General features: G+C 35.0%; 1 protein-coding gene across 1 annotated transcript in view; it reads right to left on the reverse strand.

The window, feature by feature from the left end:
- The window catches only part of LOC144436803 (E3 ubiquitin-protein ligase RNF213-like), a 181,123-nt gene that overhangs the window by 164,963 nt on the left and 3,017 nt on the right, over positions 1-13,143 (reverse strand). Inside the window, exons 2-3 of the mRNA XM_078125663.1 lie at positions 12,472-12,588; positions 5,242-5,358 (exon numbers count right to left, since the gene is read on the reverse strand). The gene's annotated coding sequence lies outside the window, so the exon portion shown is untranslated. The remainder of the gene's footprint in view (positions 1-5,241; positions 5,359-12,471; positions 12,589-13,143) is intronic.

A 13,143-nucleotide genomic window follows, 5' to 3' on the forward strand; every position in this document is an offset into this window, starting at 1 on the left:
ATTATCTTTACATATTGTTTGAAAGACTTGCTACATAACGGGTATGTTTGCGTGTATCAATATACTTAAAATATCAAGAATGCAAACCATGACAGAGTTTAAGAAATTTGCATATCCTATAATAGTCTGGAATGAATGTGTGTGTGCGTGTGTGTGTGTGTGTGTTGCATATTATGTTAAAGCTATATATAAAGAATGTACAATTCAACATTTGGTATATACATCAACCATAACAAAGTACACGTGTTTAATGTAGCTTTTCATATAGTTTTAATTGTGATGTGTAATTTGCAAAAACAATTCAGTTTTTGATAATAATTAGGCAATATCTTTACAATGCAAGCTTTAAATTTCAGATAATGTAGTACATGCATTGATGGAGAAGAAGTGAACGTGTCCTTAAAGCTTGATGTTGTAGATTATAATCTTAATGATTTATTTGCATAATTAATGACATAATGTGTGATAGGTTTAACTCAGAATTTTGCATTCCAACAATGTGTGTAGAAATAAAAATCTAGTTTTACCCTTACAGCAGGCATTCAGTTTACAACTAGTTCTGGTTTTATAGCAGTGGCCCACTTTAGGTTGCAGATATTCAAACAGCTTCTCATGTTAGTTATCTGTTCTTCTGTATTAAATCGTAATACATCGAGTTCGTCCAACTGTGTTACATGCATATTACTGATTATCAGTTAAGTCAATACAATATCTTTACATTCAAATATTCGTATGATGCCGTTATACTAGTCATTAATGCAATTATACTAGTCATAAATGCTAGTAAGATAAAGGCCCTACAGTCAGGATGGTAGCCTGTTTACGTGTCAAAACATAGACTGACTCCGACACGTGGAACTCGCGCTTTGTGCATGAAGCGCTGTGCATGTGAACAGGCTTCTCAAGATGCATAAATGGCGACTCTTGTAAGACGATTCAGTAGCCGAATTTTGAAATTATTAGAAGTGAAAAAAAGACGCTGACATTGATTCACATGGAGTTATTCAATAAAATTAGAAATAATCAATTTAGCCTAGCCTGAGAAGAAGACAAGCGACCTATCACTCAGAATAGCTGCGCTGTGTTGTTTTTTTATGTGTTTTTTTTTAATGTATTGAAGTGGTTCTGTTGTTCAGCTCTTCCACTGTGCAGTTTTGTTTTAGATGTTCTAGCTCTGTTACAGACATTGCACAAATTTGCAGGCTACCACATGTACATATATTACAGGGTCTTCCACAGGATTTAATTATAGGATAATGGCTTATTAACATAAATTAGCATATATTTACGTAAATAAATAATTGTATTTGTGATTATCTTGATGATAAACTCAAGTACATCATAATAACAAACAAGTAGTACATATGACCAAAGGAAAGTTAAAGGTCAATTTACTACTCATTCCAAACTATAAACACCAGTAAGAAACTCATAACTTTAGATATCAATTTTTTCAATCAGTGTTTTTCATTATTTTTCTTAGGAAGGTTGAAATTGTTTCAAGCCATATGTCCACAGATAAAGTAGACTTGCGAAACATTTAAAGTTTGTGTACAGCTACATGCAGGCACCGTAATCTCGTGAACCACGAGACGTGCTATAAGCTGCATGCACTGCTGACTCGAGATGTGTAGGCGCAAATGCACAAGGCGGAAAGTCCCGATGATTTATTTTAAGATTAGGGCACTTACATTATAACCAGGGTATAGTAGACTGATAATTTATAAATGGTTTTTCAAATGCGACCGGAAGTTAAATAAAATGCGACGAGAAGTTAAATTGTTCTTCACATTTTAGGTTAATATACTTTCTATCACATGAACCTTAAAAAGAAATTCAAATATTATGATATTTCCTTTCAAGCTGCACTTCTTTTCCGTTACCCCTTTCTGAGTAACAATGGTAGATTCCTGCATTCAGTTACCTGTATTTCTTCACATTTACTCGAAAGTGTAATGTTTACTTGTAAGCTACCCAAACCGTCGAGGTTATTGGTCTGTCTGACCTCTATTTTAGACATTCATAATAAATTTACCATTGCAGTGTCATACACCACTGTTCACTATTGTTCTATAAAATTACCATCTGTGAGTATGCGAACCAATATACTCTACCGGCGTCAAATATGCATTCAGTTGTCAAGGAAGCATTGAAGGGAAGAATTTCCAGGTCTTTAATATAACTAATCTACCACTTGGTTTTTCTAAGTTATAGAAACATGCCTATAGCACACGATGTGTCATCACTTTTGGTATGGTCAGCATCGTGACTTATGCGAAAGTTGGCTTCTGGCTCATTACGACAAATGTTGTTGTGTGACCTAACGTAGCCTACAGACTTGTAGGGGTTATTATTATATGTAGGTATCCCACATGTACCGCAGTTACAAGTAGTGTTAGATAAAAGCAAGTTTATAATGTAAAATTCAGTATAGTTTTATGAAGGAAAATTATCGACAACTTTCACTTTCGATATCTTGCAAAATAACGTTGCAACCGTCTTGCATAATTCAACATACAACATAAGCAATATCATGAAATCCTAAAGCCGTTTCTGTAACAATTGTTTTACATGACAGTGGAAGTGACGTTATCCATCGTGTCCCTATATCATGTGATAAACCTTCTTCTTTTATGATTTGACACTGACACTGACACGCACGCACGCACACCCTCCCACACACACACACGAATACATACATACATACATACATACATACATACATACATACATACATACATACATACATATATGTATACATACATACATACATACATACATACATACATACATACATACATACATACATACATACAGCTAAACTCTGACAATTATGAACGACAGGTTAATCAATGTAAACGATGTTTGTAAGTAACAAGAGTTCCAAAATGTTTTCTATACGTGAAATGGTCACTGTTGTCATATCCCTATGTCGTCATCTTTATTGTAGTGAAAGACAGCATTTTACTTTCACTTTCATTCGATCACTATAGACATTGTATCTATTGTATATCAGTCCTGGACTCGACAGTACCTTTGAACAAATCTGTGGTAAGATTTAGTTTCAGACCCCCCCCCCCCACACACACACACACACATACAAAACGACACACTTCGTTCAATATCAAACTGATACGGTACATCATTTTATTCCTTACTTATAGAATGTGTAAATAAATAATATATATATATCTATACATGTTACATACATAAATTGCATTAAACGAATGCTGAATTTTTACACAACATATGGGTTTGTACATATGAAAGTACATAGTACGAGTGTGCGGACTTCGAGCTGAGGCACTGTCGTACGTGCGTTATATCTATTGTAGTTGCGATGGCAACGTTGTTGATTGGCACAAACACTGTAACTCAGTGAACATCAATTTGAAGTAGCTATTTCGATTTTTTTCACATACTTTCAGACGTTGTGGATACGTTTATTGTCGTAAACTTGATATGCATTTGTTGAAAAATGCGAAGTTATAGGCCCTACTTACAGTCAAGATGATAGCCTGTTTACGTGTTGACTGGCTCCGACAACGTGCAACTCACGCCTTGTGCACGCAGCGCAGTAGCGCCACTGTGCATGTGAACAGGCTTCTCAAGATGCATAGATGGCGACTTCTGTAAGACGACCCCGTAACATTAATTCATTTGGTAAATTTCGATGCCGAATTTTGAAATTAATAGAGGTGGAAAAAAGATGCTGACATTGATTCACGTGGAGTTATTCAATAAAAATAAGAAATCATCAATTTAGCCTGAGAAGAAGACAAGCGACCTATCAGTCAGAATAGCTCCGCTGTGTTGTCTTTTTTTTCTGTAATGTGTTGAAGTGGTTCTGTTGTTCAGCTCTTCCACTATGCAGTTTTGTTTTAGATTTTCTATCTCTCTTTTGTTTTACATTTTCTAGCTCTGTTTATCCGTCCGAAAGCTCGTGAACCACGAGACGTGCAATACAAGTACACAAGCCACTGTAGAAATTGTCACTGATATAAGCTGCATGCACTGCTGACTCCAAAATGTGTAGGCGCGAATAAACAAGGCGGAAAGTCCCGATGATTTATTTTAAGATTAGGGCACTTGCATTATAACCAGGGTATAGTAGACTGATAATTTATAAATGGTTGGAATTATTCAAATGTGACCGGAAGTTAAATTGTTCTTCACATTTTAGGTTAATATACTTTCTATCACATGACCCTTAAAATGTAATGCAAATATTATAATATTTCCTTTCAAGCTGCACTTCTTTTCCTTTACCTCTTTCTGAGTAATAATGGTAGATTCCTGCATTCAGTTACCTGAATTTCTGAATTTCTGAAACTCGGAAGTGAAATGTTTACTTGTAAGCTACCCAAACCGTCGAGGTTATCGGTCTGTCTGACCTATATTTTAGACATTCATAATAAATTTACCATTGCAGTGGTATACACCATTGTTCACTATTGGTCTATGAAATTACCATCTGTGTGAGAATACGAACCAGTGTACTCTACCGGCGCCAAGTATGCATTCGGTTATTAAGGAAGCATTGACACTAAATAGAGGGAAGGAATTTAATATAACTAATCTACCACTTGGTTTTTCCCTTACAAACACAGAGAAAGACTACTAAGGTGAGCTAGACGAGGAAAGGTCAACAGTTGAGGGCGCTCAGTAGAACTACTCATCAATAATTAATCAGGTATTCGTAGTATAGTGAAGCTGGTTTATTAAAACCAACACAACAACAAATTAAAAGTGATTTAGAACATCACTTTCTTACATGGCACATTGTAGGGATAAGATATTTTTAAAAAAGCAAAAAAAAAATTAACATACAAAAAACAAATCGTAAAGAATGTAAACAATAAACAAAAAAAAAAACTATTGTAACCAAATATGGCCAATGCCAAGCCCATGTGGTATAACAATTGAATTTATATTCAAGTGAAAATATATTACTTTCACTTTCTCAACTCTACTTCAGACCACTATAGACATATTAACTATTGTATATCAGTCTAGTACGTTTGAGCAAATTAGTGGTAAGATTTTGTTTCAGTTGTCATTAACAGCCACCATGCTACGTATTTAGTCAAAGTCAAACGTACTGACGATACACGTACGGGTCTGCGGAAGAACTGTGTGCGTGATAGAAGAACACACACTTCCTTCAATGTAATGCATCGTTCTGTTATTACTACAGAATTAACGCGTGTACATACATAATTACATATAAGTGTTACATACCTTAAATTTTGGTTATTAAGTCTTGTTATCTGCGCAATGCACTTCTGAATTGTGTCTGATATAAGGTGCAGTGCCGAGTCGAGATGTGTAGGCGAATGAACAAGACCTCTTCCTTGTCTGTGACAAGACAGAAAGACCCGATTACTTCTAATAAGATTAGGACTGTTCCATTATAACCAGGGTAGAGTATACTGATAATTTATAAATGGCTTGGATAATTCAAATGTGACCAGAAGATATTGTTCCTCACACTTTAGATTTATGTACTTTCTATCACATGAACCTTAAAATGAAATTCAAATATTATAATATTTCCTTTCAAGTTGCACTGCTCTTCCGTTACCCCTTTTTAAATAACAAATTGTACATTCCTTTCATTTGCTGCATTCAGTTCGGCGAATTTCTTCACATTTACTCAGAAGTGCAGTTTTTACTTGGAATCTATCCAAACCGCGTCGAGGTTATCGGTCTGTCTGACCTATATCTGAGACATTCATAATAAATTTACCATTGCAGTGGTATACACCATTGTTCACTATTGTTCTATGAAATAACCATCTGTGTGAGTATGCGAACCAGTGTACTCTCCCGGTGCCAAGTATGCATTCAGTTATTAGGGAAGCATAGACACTGACTAGAAGGAAGGAATATCTAAATCGTTAATATGACTAATCTACCACTTGGTTTTTCCCTTTACAAACACGTCTATAGCCCACAGTGTATCATCAGTTTTGGTATAATCGACATATTGACTAAATATGAATGTTGGCCTCTAGCTCATTACGACAAATGATTTTGTGTGACTTTGGGTAGCCTCCAGACTTGTCGGGGTTATTGTTACATGCCTATCACACATATTTTCCGTCTTTACCTTCAGTTCTTGACAATTTCTTTTAAATCTTATTTACAGGTAATATGTAGAAGAGCAGAACTATACACAAATATTGCGTTTAATGCTGATTCAACGTTTTACTGTATGGAGGCCATGTTGTGAGTAAAAAATCAATATTTTACTACATAACTCATAATCATGACATTTATTTAATACAGAGACAAATATATGATAAATCATGACTGAAGGCAACACAGAACAAGAAAACTGTTCATGCATTACTGGTGGTTCACTGTTAACGAATCGCGGTTAGATTTGTTGTGCACAGTTATGATGTATCGTATGATTCAAACCTGTTCATACATAGAGACTCCATTCAAGTGTCTACCTTATATTATCAGGTATAAACTTTCTTTGGAGTTCTTGACCTTTGGCACTGACTTTGACCTCCAAGGTAATTTTTTGCATTTCCTGCATATTACAGGTTGTAAGTATTTTTTGTGTCTATGTGTGTGTGTGTGTGTGTGTGTGTGAGAGTGAGTGAGTGAGTGAGTGAGTGAGTGAGTGAGTGAGTGAGTGGGTGAGTGAGTGAGTGGGTGGGTGGGTGGGTGGGTGGGTGGGTGGGTGGGTGAGTGAGTGAGTGAGAGAGTGAGTGTGCTGTCACAATTTCTTTTTAATCATGTCACGATTCAGTGACATGTAAGTGAAGTATTTGAGGGATGCATGCATGCATACATACATACATACATACATACATACATGCATACATACATACATACATACATACATACATACATACTCGCATACATACATACATACATACATACATACATACATACATAATACATACATACATACATACATACATACATACATACATACATACATACACACTCGCATACATACATACATACATACGTACGTACGTACATACATACATACATACATACATACATACATACATACATACATACATACATACATACATACATACATGTGCGCGCGCAGGCAGGCAGGCGCGCACGCCCGCACGCATACGCACACATACACACACACATACATACATACATACATACATACATACATACATACATACATACATACATACATACATACATACATACATACACAGACAGACAGACAGACAGACAGACAGACAGACAGACAGACAGACAGACAGACAGACATATACACACTTTGTCTCTTTTCACTTTAATTTTTAAATTATTTATTAGCTGTTTCTTGGTATTGATTCATACTGTTTTTTAAAGAAAAACTTTCACTTTCGATAACTGGCAAATTGACGTAGCAACCATGTTGGCATAATTCCACATATTTCAACACACAAAATAAGCAACCACATCTCGAACAATAGAAATTTGTTATGAGAGAGTGGAAGTAAACCTATCCGTCGTGTCCCTATATTATGTGATAAGGGAAGGATATACCCCTTTCCCAATTTACACCCTGTCATCTTAATACACAAACGTGTACATGTATCGTTACTTTGATCAAAGTGCTATTTCTTGTATAACAATTGAATTTATATTCAAGTGAAAATATTTTACTTTCACTTTCTCAATTCTACTTCAGACATATTAACTATTGTATATCAGTCTAGGACTCGACAGTACTTTGAGCAAATGGGTGGTAAGATTTTGCTTCAGTTCAACAAAGGCTATAACAGCCACCATACTACGTATTTAGTTAGTTGTCTGTGGTCAAACGTATTGACGATACACGTACGGGTGTGTGGAAGAACATGTATGTGTGATAGAACAACGAACACTTCCTTCAATGTAATGCATCGTTCTGTTATTACTAGAGAACGTGTACATACATAATTACATACCTTAAACTTGGTAATTAAGTCTTGTCATCTGCAATACACTTCCAAATTGTCTCTGATATACTAGTAATATGCTGCACTGCTGAGTCGAGATGTGAAGTCGAATGATTATGACACTACGGAAAGTCCCGATCTCATCGCTTAGATCAGGACTGTTCCATTATAACCAGGGTACAGTATACTGGTAATTTATAAAAAGGCTGGGATAATTCAAATGTGACGAGAAGTTATATTGTTCCTCACACTTTAGGTTAATATAATTTCTATCACACATGAGCCAAAATGAAATTCAAATCTTATAATATTTGCTTTTACGTTGCACTTCTTCTCTGTTACCCCCACTGACTAACAATGGTAGATTCCGCCGTTTCAGTGGCTGCATAAAGTTCGCGGAGTCATATATACTCTGAAATGCAGTGTTTACCTGGAACCTAGCCAAACCGTCGAAGTTATTATATATCGGTCTGTCGAATTCTGGAGTATAGTTTAGACAAATACACCTTTGAAGTGTCTCACACATACACCGCGTTCACTGTTCATTATTGTTCTATGGAATTACCATCTATGAGTATGCGAACCAGCGTACTACATTTGGCGCCAAGTTCTGCATTTAGGAAGTATAGACACTGAATAGAGGGAATTCCCATGTCTTTGATATGACTGATTTCAAATCTAAAATTACCATTTAGATTTCCCCAGACCCATGGGATACAGTGTATAGTCGTTTGGGTATGGTTAGTGTCATGACTATTAGATATAGGAATGTTAGCCTCAGGCAGACATCAATAAATCTTGTCATATGACTTAACGTAGTCTAGAGACTTGTCATTATGTACATGTACCTATCACACACGTACAGTTGTTTGGCTAAATAATGAGATCACAAGTCTATAGGTTACACTTAATCGCTCTGTATAGCAAGTCTCCCTAGATATATGTGTATGGCTATGTGCTTGTATGTATGTATGTATGTATGTATGCATGCATGCATGCAGATGTTTTTCTATTACTACCATATATTACTACCATATATTTCTATTACTACCATACATGTACTATTTCTCAAGTCTGAAAGCCCAAACTTCACATAAACAGGAACGGTCTGGTAAGATTTAAATGATTTTTTTGTGCATTGGGCAATATACTTTCTGAGCTCAACTTGAATTGAAGGTCGGTTGAATAAAGTAGAGCTACCTTAAGTTTGTTTACGAAAACAAATGACACCATGATAGATGTCATTTTATAGTCTGAACCATAGACCCTCATGTAAGTACAATAGCTTGTTGTACATCGCTCTCTATCAGTGTTCTTTTGTTTTCAGTAAGGTGTTTATAGTCTTAATTGAATGAAAACTAGCATAGCCATAACACACGGACTATTAAGTAACTCTTGATCAAGTTTAGTTGATATTTTTTTTATTTAATGTGGTTATTACTAAACATGTTTGATCATTGAAACTGAACGCGATTGCAATTTCCGCTGTAACTGTCTTATCATAATAGTGAAAGATATTAAAATTTGGCAGCATTTGATTATGCTTTACCACAGAAATGCGTATTATCTTTACATATTGTTTGAAATACTTGCTACATAACGGGTATGTTTGCGTGTATCAATATACTTAAAATATCAAGAATGCAAACCATGACAGAGTTTAAGAAATTTGCATATCCTATAATAGTCTGGAATGAATGTGTGTGTGCGTGTGTGTGTGTGTGTGTGTGTGTGTGTGTGTGTGTGTGTGTGTGTGTGTGTGTGTGTGTGTGTGTTGCATAATGTTAAAGCTATATATATAAAGAATGTACAATTCAACATTTGGTATATACATCAACCATAACAAAGTACACGTGTTTAATGTAGCTTTTCATATAGTTTTAATTGTGATGTGTAATTTGCAAAAACAATTCAGTTTTTGATAATAATTAGGCAATATCTTTAGAATGAAAGCTTTAAAATTCAGATAATGTAGTACATGCATTGATGGAGAAGAAGTGAACGTGTCCTTAAAGCTTGATGTTGTAGATTATAATCTTAATGATTTATTTGCATAATTAATGATTTTTTCGATAATTAGGCAATATTTTAAGTATGCAAGCTTAAAATTCCATATAGGTTCATGTAATAATTTTCCAATTAAGGAGGACATCATGTGTGATAGGTTTAACTCAGAATTTTGCATTCCAACAATGTGTGTAGAAATAAAAATCTAGTTTTACCCTTACAGCAGGCATTCAGTTTACAACTAGTTCTGGTTTTATAGTAGTGGCCCACTTTAGGTTGCAGATATTCAAACAGCTTCTCATGTTAGTTATCTGTTCTTCTGTATTAAATCGTCATATATCGAGTTCGTCCAACTGTGTTACATGCATATTACTGATTATCAGTTAAGTCAATACAATATCTTTACATTCAAATATTCGTATGATGCCGTTATACTAGTCATTAATGCAATTATACTAGTCATAAATGCTAGTAAGATAAAGGCCCTACAGTCAGGATGGTAGCCTGTTTACGTGTTAAAACATAGACTGACTCCGACACGTGGAACTCGCGCTTTGTGCATGAAGCGCTGTGAATGTGAACAGGCTTCTCAAGATGCATAAATGGCGACTCTTGTAAGACGATTCAGTAGCCGAATTTTGAAATTATTAGAAGTGAAAAAAAGACGCTGACATTGATTCACATGGAGTTATTCAATAAAATTAGAAATAATCAATTTAGCCTAGCCTGAGAAGAAGACAAGCGACCTATCACTCAGAATAGCTGCGCTGTGTTGTTTTTTTATGTTTTTTTTTTTAATGTATTGAAGTGGATCTGTTGTTCAGCTCTTCCACTGTGCAGTTTTGTTTTAGATGTTCTAGCTCTGTTACAGACATTGCACAAATTTGCAGGCTACCACATGTACATATATTACAGGGTCTTCCACAGGATTTAATTATAGGAAAATGGCTCATTAACAAAAATTAGCATATATTTACGTAAATAAATAATTATATTCGTGATTAACTTAATGATGAAATCGAGTACATCATAATAACAAACAAGTAGTACATATGGATAAAGGAAAGTTAAAGGTCAATTTACTACTCATTCCAAACTATAAACACCAGTAAGAAACTCATAACTTTAGATATAAATTTTTTCAATCAGTGTTTTTCATTATTTTTCTTAGGAAGGTTGAAATTGTTTCAATCCATATGTTCACAGATAAAGTAGACTTGCGAAACATTTAAGTTTGTGTACAGCTACATGCAGGCACCGAAATCTCGTGAACCACGAGACGTGCTATAAGCTGTATGCACTGCTGACTCGAGATGTGTAGGCGCAAATGAACAAGGCGGAAAGTCCCGATGATTTATTTTAAGATTAAGGCATTTTCATAATAACCAGGATATAGCAGACTGATAATTTATAAATGGTTGGAGTTATTGAAATGCGACCGGAAGTTAAATAAAATGCGACGAAAAGTTAAATTGTTCTTCACATTTTAGGTTAATATACTTTCTATCACATGAACATTAAAATGAAATTCAAATATTATGATATTTCCTTTCAAGCTGCACTTCTTTTCCGTTACCCCTTTCTGAGTAACAATGGTAGATTCCTGCATTCAGTTACCTGTATTTCTTCACATTTACTCGAAAGTGTAATGTTTACTTGTAAGCTACCCAAACCGTCGAGGTTATCGGGCTGTCTGACCTATATTTTAGACATTCATAATAAATTTACTATTGCAGTGTCATATACCACTGTTCACTATTGGTCTATGAAATTACCTCTGTGAGTATGCGAACCAGTGTACTCTACCGGAGCCAAGTATGCATTCGGTTATTAAGGAAGCATTGACACTAAATAAAGGGAAGGAATTTAATATAACTAATCTACCACTTGGTTTTTCCCTTTACAAAAGAGAGAAAAGACTACCAAGGTGAGTTAGACAGTATGCAGTTGAGGGCGCTCAGTAAAACTACTCATCAATAATTAATAAGGTATTCATAGTATAGTAAAGCTGGTTTATTAAAACCAATACAACAACAAATTAAAAGTGATTTAGAACATCCCTTTATTACATGGCACATTGTAGGGATAAGATATTTTTAAAAAGCAAAAAAAAATTAACATACAAAAAACAAATCGTAAAGAATGTAAACAATAAACAAAAAACAACTATTGTAAACAAATATGGCCAATGCCAAGCCCATGTGGTATAACAATTGAATTTATATTCAAGTGAAAATATATTACTTTCACTTTCTCAACTCTACTTCAGACCACTATAGACATATCAACTATTGTATATCAGTCTAGGACTCGACAGTACTTTGAGCAAATTGGAGGCAAGATTTTGTTTCAGTTGAACAAAGTCATTAACAGCCACCATGCTATGTAATTAGTCAAAGTCAAACGTACTAACGATACACGTACAGGTCTGTGGAAGAACTGTATGCGTAATAGAACAACACACACTTCCTTCAATGTAATGCATCGTTCTGTTATTACTACAGAATTAACGCGTGTACATACATAATTACATATAAGTGTTACATACCTTAAGTTTTGGTTATTAAGTCTTGTTATCTCCGTAATGCACTTCTGAATTGTCTCTGATATAAGCTGCACTGCCGAGTCGGTATGTGTAGGCGAATGAACAAGGCCTCCTCCTTGTCTGTGACAAGACGGAAAGACCCGATTACTTTTAATAAGATTAGGACTATTCCATTATAACCAGGGTATAGTAGACTGATGATTTATAAATGACTGGGATAATTCAAATGTGACCAGAAGTTATATTGTTCCTCACACTTTAGGTTAAAGTACTTTCTATCACATGACCCTTAAAATGAAATTCAAATCTTATAATAGTTCCTTTCAAGTTGCACTGCTCTTCCGTTACCCCTTTCTAAGTAACATTGCAGATTCCTTTCATTTGCTGCATTCAGTTCGGCGAATTTCTTCACATGTACTCGGAAGTGCAGTGTTTACTTGGAATATATCCTAAACGTCGAGGTTATCGGTCCGTCTGACCTCTATTTTAGACATTCATAATAAATTTACTATTGCAGTGTCATACACCACTGTTCACTATTGTTCTATAAAATTACCATCTGTGAGTATGCGAACGAATGTACTCTACCGGCGTCAAGTATGCATTCAGTTGTCAAGGAGCATAGAAGGGAAGAATTTCCAGGTCTTTAATATAACTAATCTACCACTTGGTTTT

This window comes from Glandiceps talaboti, chromosome 6 (assembly GCF_964340395.1).
Source record: "Glandiceps talaboti chromosome 6, keGlaTala1.1, whole genome shotgun sequence".
NCBI classification, from domain to species: domain Eukaryota; kingdom Metazoa; phylum Hemichordata; class Enteropneusta; family Spengelidae; genus Glandiceps; species Glandiceps talaboti.